The 12,986-nt window shown below is 41.8% G+C and overlaps 1 protein-coding gene across 2 annotated transcripts in view; it reads right to left on the bottom strand.

Annotated features, from left to right (window-relative positions):
- Window positions 1-12,986, bottom strand: part of RAB3GAP2 (RAB3 GTPase activating non-catalytic protein subunit 2) — a 284,414-nt gene that overhangs the window by 234,074 nt on the left and 37,354 nt on the right. The gene's annotated exons all lie outside the window — the stretch shown is intronic.

Raw genomic sequence — 12,986 nt, 5'->3', positions numbered from 1 at the left:
TAGTATCAGAGGAGAAGGCTGCAGAATTTGTAATAAATTGCCATCTAAGATACATGATCTTGAGCCCTGCCCTTTTTAGCTGATTAAACAACTGAGAGGTGATTTTGCCCATCTCGACTACTATTGTGAATGGTGTTTTATAATAAAGTTGTTACCCATCACTGTTCAATTGGGCAACAGTTTTCCCTCTACAAAAAGGCACGACTGATACAGTGGATCCTGCAAGCTACCAACCAGAATCAAATTTGCAGGTTTTATAATAAATCATGGAGATAATTGCATTACAGCATTTAGTTATATATTTTATTTTTGTTACATTTGTACCCTGCACTTTTTCCCATTCATGGCAGGCTCAATGCGGCAGGCAATGGAGGGTTAAGTGACTTGCCCAGAGTCACAAGGAGCTGCCTGCGCCGGGAATCGAACTCAGTTCCTCAGGACCAAAGTCCACCACCCAAACCACTAGGCCACTCCTCCACTGGGCAGAGCATTCAATGCTGGAGATTCATCAAGTGGATACTGCACGTCTCATAGTACTGAGAGACTTTGTTGCTTTCAACAGTTGATCAGATGAAGTTCTAGAAACTAAGGCTGCTTTTAACTCATTTAATTATGTAATTTTTATTTCTCCCCTCCCTATTTTCTTTTTTCCTTTGTATATTTAACTGCTGAGAGAGTACCCCATTCAGCAGTACATCAAATGTAAATAAATCACCCTGAATAAAAAGTATTTTACAGAAGTCTCAAAAAGACTCTGCTGTGTTTGTAATACTTTATATGTAATCAGTTTTTGGCACAATCAATCTGCAAATTCTATCAGTGATGGTGTTTTTGAATGGCTTCAGAGTTTTTTGAAAGGTTGCCAACAAATAGTTGTATAGCAGGAAGCATACTACATGAAGACATGAAAATCAGGAGTCTTCTTCATTATCAGCTTGGCTTTTACACCATCACTCTTTAACAGGTCACATAAATCTATAGAGTACTACCATCCATGCAATAAGTGTACACTTATACACGTAACATAGTAACATAGTAAATGACAGCAGATAAACACCTGAACGTTCCATCCAGTCTGCCCGACAAACTCATTTTACATGGTATGTGATACTTTATATGTATACTCAAGTTTGATTTGTCCTTTCCATTCTCAGGACACAGTCCGTATAAGTCTGCCCACCACAGTTCTTGTACTAAAAGTTCTGAAGCTAATGTCGAAGCCCCTTAAATTTACACACCAGCCCATCCATATCTATTCAGTTACGATCAGGGTGTAGACCGTAGAAGTCTGCCCAGCACTGGTTTTGCTTCCCAATTACTGGCGTTGCCACCCAATGTTCGCTAAGATTCTGTAGATCCATTCCTTCTAAACAGGACTCCTTTGTGTTTATCCCACGCATGTTTGAATTCCATTACTGTTTTCATCTCCACCACCTCCCGCAGGAGGGCATTCCACGTATCTACCACCCTTTCTGTGAAAAAATACTTCCTGACATTACTCCTGAGTCTACCCCCCTTCAACCTCAATTCATGTCCTCTAGTTCTACTACCTTCCTGTCTCCGGAAAAGGTTTGCGGATTAATACCTTTCAAATATTTGAACATCTGTATCATGTCACCCCTGTTTCTCCTCTTTTCCAAGGTATACATATTCAGGTCGGCAAGTCTCTCCTCATACGGTTTGCAATGCAAATCCCATACCATTTTTGTAGCTTTTCTTTGCACTGCTTCCAGTCTTTTTACATCTTTAGCAAGATATGGCCTCCAAAACTGAACACAATACTCCAAGTAGGGCCTCACCAATGACTTGTTGAGGGCTTCAACACCGCCTTTCTTCTGCTGGTTATACCTCTCTCTATGCAGCTTAGCATCCTTCTGGCCACAGCCATCGCCTTGTCACATTGTTTCTTCACCTTCATATCCTCTGACACCAACACCCCAAGGTCTCTCTCCTGAGTCGAGCTTACTAATCTCTCCCCTCCTAGCCAGTATCAGAGTGATGCACCATAGCATTAAATTTTAACTGCCAGACCCTCAACTATTTTTTAACTTTTGGAGATCCCTTCTCATTGTTTCTACTCCCTCCAGGGTATCTACTCTATTGGCTATTTTCGTGTCATCCGCAAAAAGGCAAACCTTTCCTTCCAACCCTTCAGCAATATCCCTCACAAATATATTAAACACAATAGACCCCAGCACCGACCACTGAGGAACTCCACTGCTCACCTTCCTTTCCTCCAAGCGGATTCCATTTAGCACCACCCTCTGCCACCTGTCGGTCAACCAGTTTTCTATCTAGTTCACTACTGTCGGTCCTAAGTTCAGCCCTTTCAGCTTATTCACGAGTCTTCTGTGGGGGACTGTATAAGGCTTTGCTGAAATCCAAGTAGATTACATCTAGCGCACGGCCTTCATCCAGTTCTTTGGTCACCCAGACAAAGAAGTTAATAAGATTCGTTTGGCAGGATTTTCCTTTGGTAACACCATGTTGCCTCGGGTCCTGTAACCTTTTGGCTTCTAGAAAGTTAACTATCCTTTCTTTCAGCTGTGACTCCATTATTTTTCCTACCACCGACATGAGACTTACCAGTCTGCAGTTTCCCACTTCTTCCTCGTCTCCACTTTTGTGAAGAGGGACCACATCCGCTCATCTCCAATCTCGCAGAACCTCTCCCGTTTCTAAAGATCTATTAAATAAATCTTTAAGAGGTCCCGTGAGGACCTTTCTGAGCTCCCTCAGTATCCTGGGATGTATCCCATCTGGCCCCATAGCTTTGTCCACCTTCAGATTCTCCAGTTGTTTATAAACTCTTTCTTCCATAAACGGCGCAGCATCCACGCCATTCCCAGATTTTCCCTTGGCAGAACACCGAAGAGAAGTAATGGTTTAGAGGATGTATATCATCCTCAGTCGCCACATAGCCATTCTCCTTATCTTTCAGTCTCACAATTTCATTCCTATCTTTTCTACTTTCTCCAATATATCTGAAAAAGGTAGATGGCAATAGTGTGCCTACGCACTAATTTATAATTACACGCTAAAATAGATCAGCAAGTAATTGAAAGGGGACGTTTACAGTGGACGAACATGGGTTTGTCATAATGAGGCTGACATTTACATGGGCTACTTACAGAATACTATAAATTACGCACATAAATGCAACATTTAGGTGTGCCCATTTATGCCAGCCACACTAGTATAAATGTGCATGCTTACATTTAGGTCTCAAGAAACAGGTAGGCAAGCGGTCTGCTAAGTCTCAAAAGATGGCAATCGTTCACCGTGTCTGCTTCTACAGGTAGAAAACCTTCAAGAGAATGTATTAGTTGGTCAAGTTAAAACACCCAACATGGCCATGTTTAAGCCTTACATGGAGAAACATGGCCATGTCAGATGTTATTTTAACTTGAACAGTTAATAAATTCTCTTGAAGATTTTATCTGCTTCTTCAGTGTGTCCGCTTCTACACTTACCTGCCAACATTTAGGTGCACCAATGCCAGTTTATGCTAGCATTCTCTAACATTTATGTGCATAAATATTCTCATAGAACAGGCTCATCACTCACGGAAATATGACGCCTAAATGCTGGCGCTCTGTTACAGAAATGCTTTCTATTTTTTTAATGTTTTAATTATTCAAAGGTAAGACAATAAAATAAACAGCAAGACACCAAGCAGAACATATCCTATATATGCTTACCGTAGAAAATACAACAAAACAAATTTCCCCTTCCCCAAACATGAAGTAACAGACAAATAAAATCAGAGTCATGAGTCACCCATGTAAAGTAAAAGAAAAAGAGGGGCAACAGACAAAAAGCACATTTGGGAGTACAACTAAGAAATAGGGACAGCTGCCCTCCAGGTCAGATAAATGTCCCAGACCTTAAGATAATACTACAACATGACTAATCAATAATAATATATATGTTTCGTTATCTCTTCATCAGGAGACCAACTAAAACTAACAATAATTACTACAATCTATTCAATCCTAGACTACTTTCTAATACAATATATAATTAAACAGTTACCTTTTAATACCAAGCTGAAACTTCTCAAATTGGATAGGACACCATACACCACTCAAACTGGATGTCCCACTTCCTGAACGCCAATGCACACTTGGTTCTTATACAGCCCTGCAATCTATACTCAGATCAAATCCCTAAAAGTAATGTCCAATCCACCTCTTTGTTAAGACCATTCGGCTCTACCGTATTCCATGAATGTAACAGTCTCTGTTCTTTTTAAACTGTTTTTTAACATCACCCCCTCGTGCTGAATGAATCTGCATCAATACCACAAACTGTAATTCCTGCAGAGTATGTTGAGCTTGCACCCAATGATGTACAAGTGGGGTGTCCTTACACTGCAATCTTATATTGCTCAAATGTTGAGCTATTCTGTATTTAATTTTACACAGGTTTCCTCTATGTACCACATGTGACGTGGAGGAGCATTTTCGATACGACCTCTAAGTCTGACTTTGAATTGAAAAAAGGTCATTTTCAAAAAAGAAAAACATCTTATCTTTTTTTTCTGAAAATACTGTTTTGAACAAGGTTTTGTGATTTGGACATTTTCTTTTTTGGTCCATTTAAAAAAAAAAAAAAAAACGTCTAAATGCAAAATGCACAAAATCAAGCCATTGGGAATGTAGGATCGTTATCACAGCTAATAAATTATCTGCGTCCAAGATTCCCAAAACAAAACTATCTGCACACAGACTGCTCAGCACTCGGTCTAGGGGGCGGGAACCTTGGATTAGAGCCTATACAGTTCTTCCGAGAGAAAGGAATGCGACTAGAAAAGCAAGCTGAATGTATATATTAGATTTATTATGGTATATCAGGTAAGAAAATATAGTTAAGGTATACAAAATAGAACTCTGCAAAGCTTTGGCTGAATACAAAATTACTGGCTGATAAAAATTACACTCATATGTCACACTACTAAACACTAATTCTTACTGGTTACCAGATAATATTACACCACTGATAAGTCACACTATGTTACGAGGTAGTACAGTTATTAGCAGCTTCTCCTGATCACAAGTATGACGGCACCAGCCTTCTGCTCAGGTAAATACCACTAACTAGCCCCCGACTAGTAGGAAATGAATCACCGTGTTTCTCACCAGGCTGACCTCAGGGTCATCTTCCGGGAATGCACGGGACACCTCATAGACTCAAGCTGATATGGCAGCGAGTCTTAGTCAGAGCTGGAATAGAACTCTAGAGCAGACAAAGAGGGCACAGGTCACTCAGTTCAGGTACAGCTGAACCACAATACTTTCCTCCAGATCCACAGTTCATCAGTTGGTGGACCTTATTAGGTCTCACGGGTCTTCTTTCCACCTCCACCTTCTTCCAAGGCTTCCGACTAACTCCTTTCTTGTTCCCGCTCTTCCCAGTACCTTTTGGTCCGGTGGCTGCAGGAACCAATCTGGATCTTTCTCGGCTCACTGCCTGGCAAGAACAGCTCCGTTGTTCTTGACCTTCAAGTTGTTACATTTTGGTATGCATTTTCTGTTTCTCACCCGCCTTGCTGGAACCAGCCTCTCAGGAGATAAGGGGGGCCCGGTTTGCCCACAGCATGTCCTTGGAGTTGAGTTTCTGCTGTAATTTTCCACAAGCAGCAAAGCTGTTTCTTGCTGACACAGAGTTTACAGCCTCCATTTTGCTGTCATAGGATTATACAGGCCAAGGCCCGCAAGGTGAGACACACAGGGAAATACTCCTACAGGATATAGGAGGAGCCAGAATTTTTAGTAGACTGGTTTCCCAGACATCTCAGGAGATAACTGGAGAACCCTAGGGGGACTGCAGTGGACTTCAAAAACATGCTCCCAGATACACATCTCACCGTTGCTCCCTTATTTTGTCTGCTGAGCCCCCCAAAACCCACTACCCCCAAACTATACACCACTACAGTAGCCCTTACGGGTGAAGGAGGCACCTATGCGTGGGTACAGTGAGTTTCTGGTGAGTTTTGGAGGGCTCACAGTCTTCACCACAAATGTGACAGGTAGAGGGAGATAGGGATCTGAGTCCCCCAAGCCATGGTGCACTCTGCATTGACCACTACATTACTCCAAGGACCTGCATGCTGCTCCAATAGACCTGGCTCTAACATCTGAGGCTGTCATAGAGGCTGGGAAGTCATATTTGTATTCACATTTTTGAGGGATGGGAGAGGGTTAGTTATCACTGGGGGGAGGGTATTGGGGGGGGGGTCACCCCTGATTCCCTCCAGTGGTCATCTGGTCATTTAGGGCACCCTTTTGTGCCTTATTCGCTATAAAAACAGGTCTAGCTCAAAATGCCTTAGTTTTAGTCCTGAATGGTTTGGTTTTGTTCCATTATGGCTGTAAAACATCCAAGTCTTAGGAACGCCCAAATCCTGCCCTTAACACGCCCCCTTGTGTTTTGAACGCACTTCTGATGGACTTCATAGAAAAACGTCCAAAAATTGGTTTTGAAAATATTGATTTAGACGTTTTTGTGAGAAAAACGTTCAAATGCAGCTTTATATCACTTTTTAGATGTTTTTCTCTTTCGAAAATGAGCTCCATGGACATCTAATCCCATAGATCACTTGGTGTGAGTTGCAGTTTGTTCTGGCTGGCAAACAATACGCCTTGTGTATATTATCAATCCATAATTTATCCGCACATATAGTATACTTACATTACACACAATGTGAACATATTCTACGTCCTAGTCCTTAATGACTGATTTCAAGGGAGATAGCAGCATTTGTTACTGGAACACAGAGCTTTTATAAAAAATGTTGACGTCGAGGGGCATAATCGAAAGGGACGCCCAACTTTTCCTGAGGATGTCGTTGCAGAACGTCCCCAGACAGAGGCGGGGAAACCCATGTTATCGAAACAAGATGGACGCCCATCTTTCGTTTCGATAATACGGTTGGGGACGCCCAAATCGCGAAATTTAGGTTGACCTTAGAGATGGTCGTCCCCGATTTTCAGCGTTAATGGAAACCGAGGATGCCCATCTCAGAAACGACCAAATCCAAGCCATTTGGTCGTGGGAGGAGCCAGCATTCGTAGTACACTGGTTCCCCTGACATGCCAGGACACCAACTGGGCATCCTAGGCGGCACTGCAGTGGACTTCAAAAATTGCGCCCAGGTGCATAGCTCCTTTATCTTGTGTGCTGTGCCCCCCAAAACCCATTCCCCACAAATGTATCCCGAGAACTGGTTGAGAACCCCTAAACTTTTAAAGCACTTAAAAACCTCATCAAGGAACAATAACACAAGAATTCTGATCCAGGTCAGGAGGAAAAGTACAAATGCTAAGTGTAACCCATAAAGACTGGTCCATCTGACTGGTCCCAATGGAAAAAAAAGGAAACAAAGAAGAAGCTGCAGAAGCTGTGCACATGGCAGGAAGAAAAAAACTTTGCCTTTTCCAGAAAGCTCCAACATTTTGTTCCACATCTAATTCATTTGTGACATGGCTAACCGGCTTGTTTTTATAGAATACTGTTAAATGTTAAAAGTCACTATTTAAATCATACAAATATTTTTATTTGGCATACAACTACTTTTAATACTATCAAATGTTTTGAATTGTTCCTTTCAACCTTTTACAGAGTGTTTAGCACACAACTGTGGAACGCATTACCAAAAGCCTTGAAAACGACGTACAACCACCTAAACGTCCGGCAATCACTAAAAACCAACCTGTTTAAAAAGGCATACCTTACCAATCCAACTTAAATGCCTGATCTCGGCAACACAACTAAACTAAAGCACATAATGGACATAACACAAATCTTCCGCTTTACGATTCCTAATATGGCTGTGCCACATGAACTTTATCTTACAACAACATCACACTGTATTTGTTCACACCGGAGTCTGCAAACGCCTCTCCGGTACTATGTAAGCCACATTGAGCCTACAAATAGGTGGGAAAATGTGGGATACAAATGTAACAAATAAATAAAGACTTATGCTTTCAAAATGTAAAAGCACTTTACTGAATCCAAATAAGTTAGGTTAAGTGTGCTGCATAATTATTTTTTTAATGTAAATTTTAAGTTTCTGAACACAAATATGAACATAAATAAAAACGCATGCACTAGATGGAAATGAGTTCACATGACGCACTCAACAGAACATAACAATGTAAAGTACGTTTCAGTTGAAAGAAGTTTCCAAAGACTGTAACTTAATCACCACTGGCAATTAGAAAGAACTACAGACATCCAGCACTGGCAAATTATACACTAGTCAGTTTGGTATCAGCTGCAGGAGAAGTCTTAAAGGCTATTTTAGGAACTGAATTAGAACACCTGTAAAAGCAGAGCTCAGTTGACAGCTGTTAACATGGTTTAGAAGAAAAAGGGTTTGGAAAGGATGTATTTCATACTATTATGAATATATGAGAGGCCAGCAATGCCATTTTAAATGGATGGGAGTTAAGACTTGGTTAGATTCCAAGAAAAACAAATATTCTGAGATGCCTGGCTGTCACGGTCTGACCTTGCTGTTTCTAGACTACTTAACTTGAATCAGATTATGTAGGAATATAGCAGATTCTTGCAGGGAGATAAGCAGAGGTAACATACTCTAAACAGATAATTCAGATAATTTATAGTAGAACTTAACTACTAGCATTACTCTGGGCTATGTCCATTCTCACGGCAACAGGCAAAATCATATTTACATGACAGTATGAACGTTTTAAGAATGCTAAGAAAACAGTGCATTAGCATATTCTACATCAAAAAGAATAAAACATGTATGGAAATATATGCAACCTGAACAAACAGAACAGCATTTTATACACTTAAGTAGGCACTTAAAAAAAGCCCAAATGTCTCAGAAAACACAACACATATATGCATGGACAGACCCAGGCCAGGATTGGCAATAATACGTTTTATAAAATATATCAGTCAATAGGCAAAAACTGATATAAATATATATATATATATATATATATATATATATATATATATATATATATCAGGACTACTAATAAAATAATCAACTTCTTCGCCTGATATAGAACTACAGATACCAATTTGTTATTCAAGGGAAGCTCGGTAGTGACACGGTATGCAACTCAGCCTGTGAGCTTTATACACTAACTTCACTGGTTCTTATAAAAATTAAATTCTTATAACTCTCATATCATCTATTTGGATAAATTGGTATCTGTAGTTCAATATCAGGTGAAAAAATTGACTTAATAAAATATATGCATATGGCAATTTCTACTGACACATAAGTGCACAATGTTATTCCCGCATTTTTAATCCTGTAACTCCTGGATGCGAGGGCACATTGGCACGTATGTTGCCTTTCTAAAATAGGTGCCACCAACATGCATATGGGCTTCCCTGTCTAGTCATCTAGTTATAGAATCACCCTGTAAATCTGATGAAGAGAAAGTTGGAGCTGCGGAGGTGGGGGTTTATATACAGGCAACTTGCCTTGTTTCCTTATAAAATGAAATAAGATGATGGTAAACTTATCAGTGAGGAAATAATAAAGACTCATATTTTTACAGTTTTTCCTTGACCAATAAGAACACCCACCCAATGGTTAGCTCTTATACAGATTGATGAATTGCCCACAAATCCTTACTCATGTACCTATCAGTTAAACACATTTCTTATAGCTTTATTCTATGACTGCCCCAACTCTCAATACCATGTAGTTTTGCTTTACAGTTAGAGAAGTAATGAAAATCCCTTCTATAGCCCAAATCCCTATGTGTCAGTTATTCATGGTAACTGGGGCGGGCCTTTATCAATTACCCAATTTATAAGCAGATATATTTTTTTTTATAGAGAAACAAGGCAGTTGTTTTATATAACTCCTGAAAAACCTAAGGACACTAAAGGAAGGGGGAAGAGGACAAAGTCTTGCATCACTTACAAAGAAAAAGTACAACTAAAAAATGAAAAAAAAATCATAAGGAAGGTTGCCAGCAACTGAGGGCTGTGTGAGAAGCAAAAAACAGCACCCTCTCAGCTCCAGGGAAAGAAGACTGCCTTGGTCCCACACGACATATACAGGCAGGAAGGTGCGAGCATGTGTGGCGCAGCTTCCAATAGCTTCCAAAATTAGAAGCTGGGGAGCATATCCACACCGGGCTCCGTCAGAGGATGTCGTCCATATGTGGAAAGGTAATGCCCTACTTATCCTTGAAGAAATGTCCTGAGATCTGCCACAACTCCTTTAGGACCTGATTTACTAAGGCTGTTTTCCCATTCTTGTTCAAGAAAAAAGAAAAAGCATAGTAAATAGGCACCACTGCAGGCCGCAGGCAAAAAATACACACCCTGCAGTGCCCCTGCCCACTACCCCTGTCCTACTGTCACCTAGTCTCGCGCTCTCTCACTTTTTGTTTCTCTAATGCTCTCTCACCCACTCTTGCTCCCTGCCCAGTCTCTTAGCCCATTCCTCTCTAATCCCAGTACCTTCCTCCTCCCTCAAATAAGCGCCATCACCCTAACCTTTACTCTCCTACTCCAAACAACCTTCACCACCCAACAAATCAGTCATCCCCGACCCCCACTACAAGCTGTCACCACCCAAGGAAAGCAGCCAGTCCCCTGCCCACCCAGTTAGCTCTCACCATCAAGGCAGGCAGTCATTTCTCCCTACCCCCACTGCAGCTCTTACCTTCCCCCCACAGCCTGTTCTTCAATAAGCCAGTCTGTTCATCCCCTCAGATCCCATACCCACCCCCCAGCAAGTCATTCAGCAACATCCCAGCCTCTGCCCACACAAGCCAGTCAACCCCCTCCAGCCTGTACCCCAGTAAGCCAGTTAAGCTCACCTCCCCAACCCCTATACACCCCTGCAAGCCAGTCAACTACTCCCAGTACCTATTTCACCCCTGAAAGCCAGTTGGTGATATCCCAGCCTCTGCCCTTACAAGCCAGACGGCTGGTACTGAACCCGGATAAGACTACTACATCTTGGATAGTAGGGCAAGGCACATATCCCTCTGTGGTACCTGTGCTATTTGGTCAGAATATTCCAACAGTTAAGTCTTTTAGATATCTCGGGGTCATTATTGATTCCGCATTGACCTTTGAGGAACAAGTATCCGATGTAGTGAAAAAATCTTTCTTTCATCTGAGACGGCTTCGGTCAGTCAGAAATTCAATAAGTAAGGACTCTCTCAAAACGCTGACATCGGCATATATTACTTCACGTTTAGACTTCTGTAACATTGTATATGCTGGGATTACTCAAGCAAACTTAAAGCGATTACAAAGAATTCAAAATACAGCAGCACGTATGATCTGTAGGGCCCGGAGGGATGATCGAGCAACACCTTTATTGCATCATCTGCACTGGCTCCCGGTCGAAGCAAGAATAAAGTTTAAGGCTCTTGTCCTGACACACAAAGCCTTTCACACATTAAACCCTAGCTACTTGTCGAATTTAACAATCCCCTACACCACTATGCGAACTCTCAGATCCCTAACAGATAACAGGTTAGTCATTCCCCCTCTTACTAAGGCTAGGTGGGAATCTACACGGAGATCGGCTTTTTTCTACCTGTCACCCTCCCTTTGGAATAGCCTTCCAAAGGAGATCAGATTAGAGAAATCTTATCTCCATTACCGAAAACTTCTGAAAACCTTTCTCTTTATAAGCTACGTAGAACAGAACTTAGCATAATGAGATAAGGTCAAAAAGACAAAGAAAAATGGGATAGCTTAACTGGATATTAGATTTTTAACTTGTATTGATTTATTATGTAGTTTATCTTGATTGCTGTGCTTTCCTGTCATGAATGGAATTCCTATGTCTGTTTATTTGTATATACCAATTTTTTATATATATGTAAACCGTTCTGTTTTGCAGATGCAATAAGATACGGTATATAAATTAACATAAATAAAAAATAAAAATACTCCATTAAGGAAATCAGCCCACCCACAGACCTTTATTCCCCTGAAAGCCCATCAGTGACACCATAACCCCTGCCCCGCAGGCCAGTCAGTGACACCCCCTGCAGCCTATACCTCAGTGAGTCAGTCAGCCCACCTCTCTCCCCAGTCCCTATCTCCATGCAAACTAATCAGTCACCCCTTGCAAAGTCAGTTAGTCCATCTCCCTACTACTACTACTTAACATTTCTAGAGCGCTACTAGGGTTACGCAGCGCTGTACAAATTAACAAGGAAGGACGGTCCCTGCTCAAATGAGCTTACAATCTAAAGGACAAAATGTCAAGTTGGGGCAGTCTAGATTTTGTGTTTGTGACAGAGAGAGACTGAGACTGGGTGTGAGTGTGAGAATGAGAGTATGTGCCAGGGTCCCCCCTCTCTCCCAGGTGCAGGGTCATCCCCCCCCCCCCCCCCCCGGTATGTCTCCCATTTGCAGGGGTGTCCCCTCCCTCCCTTTTTCCCAGTTGCAGGGTCCCCCCTCCCCCCAGTTGCAGGGTCTGTGTGTCTCTCCCCTCCTTTTGTCCAGTGGAAACAGCTGTAAAACGACAATGAGAAGCAGCTCCTAGGATTCCTTTTTGTTTTTGAGTGTATAGGAATGACGACTGCTTTGGGGAGTGGAATCAGAGATTAAGCAATGGGCTTCCTTGCTTACCATAGACTTGCTTTGTTCACTTCCACTCCTGTCTATTGAACATGCTGCAGCATGTCATAGGTTTGCTTGCTTTCTTTTGGATGGAATCTACTACTTCTACTTAACATTTCTAGAGAGCTACTAGGGTTACGCAGCGCTGTACAAGTTAACAAAGAAGGACGGTCCCTGCTCAAAGGAGCTTACAATCTAAAGAACGAAATGTCAAGTTGGGGCAGTCTAGATTTCTTGAGTAGAGGTGTAGTGGTTAGGTGCCGAAGGCGACATTGAAGAGGTGGGCTTTGAGCAATGATTTGAAGATGGGCAGGGAGGGGGCCTGGCGTATGGGCTCAGGGAGTTTGTTCCACGCATGGGGTGAGGTGAGGCAGAAAGGGCGGAGCCTG

Source organism: Microcaecilia unicolor, chromosome 3 (assembly GCF_901765095.1).
Source record: "Microcaecilia unicolor chromosome 3, aMicUni1.1, whole genome shotgun sequence".
Classification (NCBI taxonomy): Eukaryota; Metazoa; Chordata; class Amphibia; order Gymnophiona; family Siphonopidae; genus Microcaecilia; species Microcaecilia unicolor.
The sequence above is the reverse complement of the archived record's forward strand: the minus strand, read 5'-3'. Positions and strand labels throughout refer to the sequence as shown.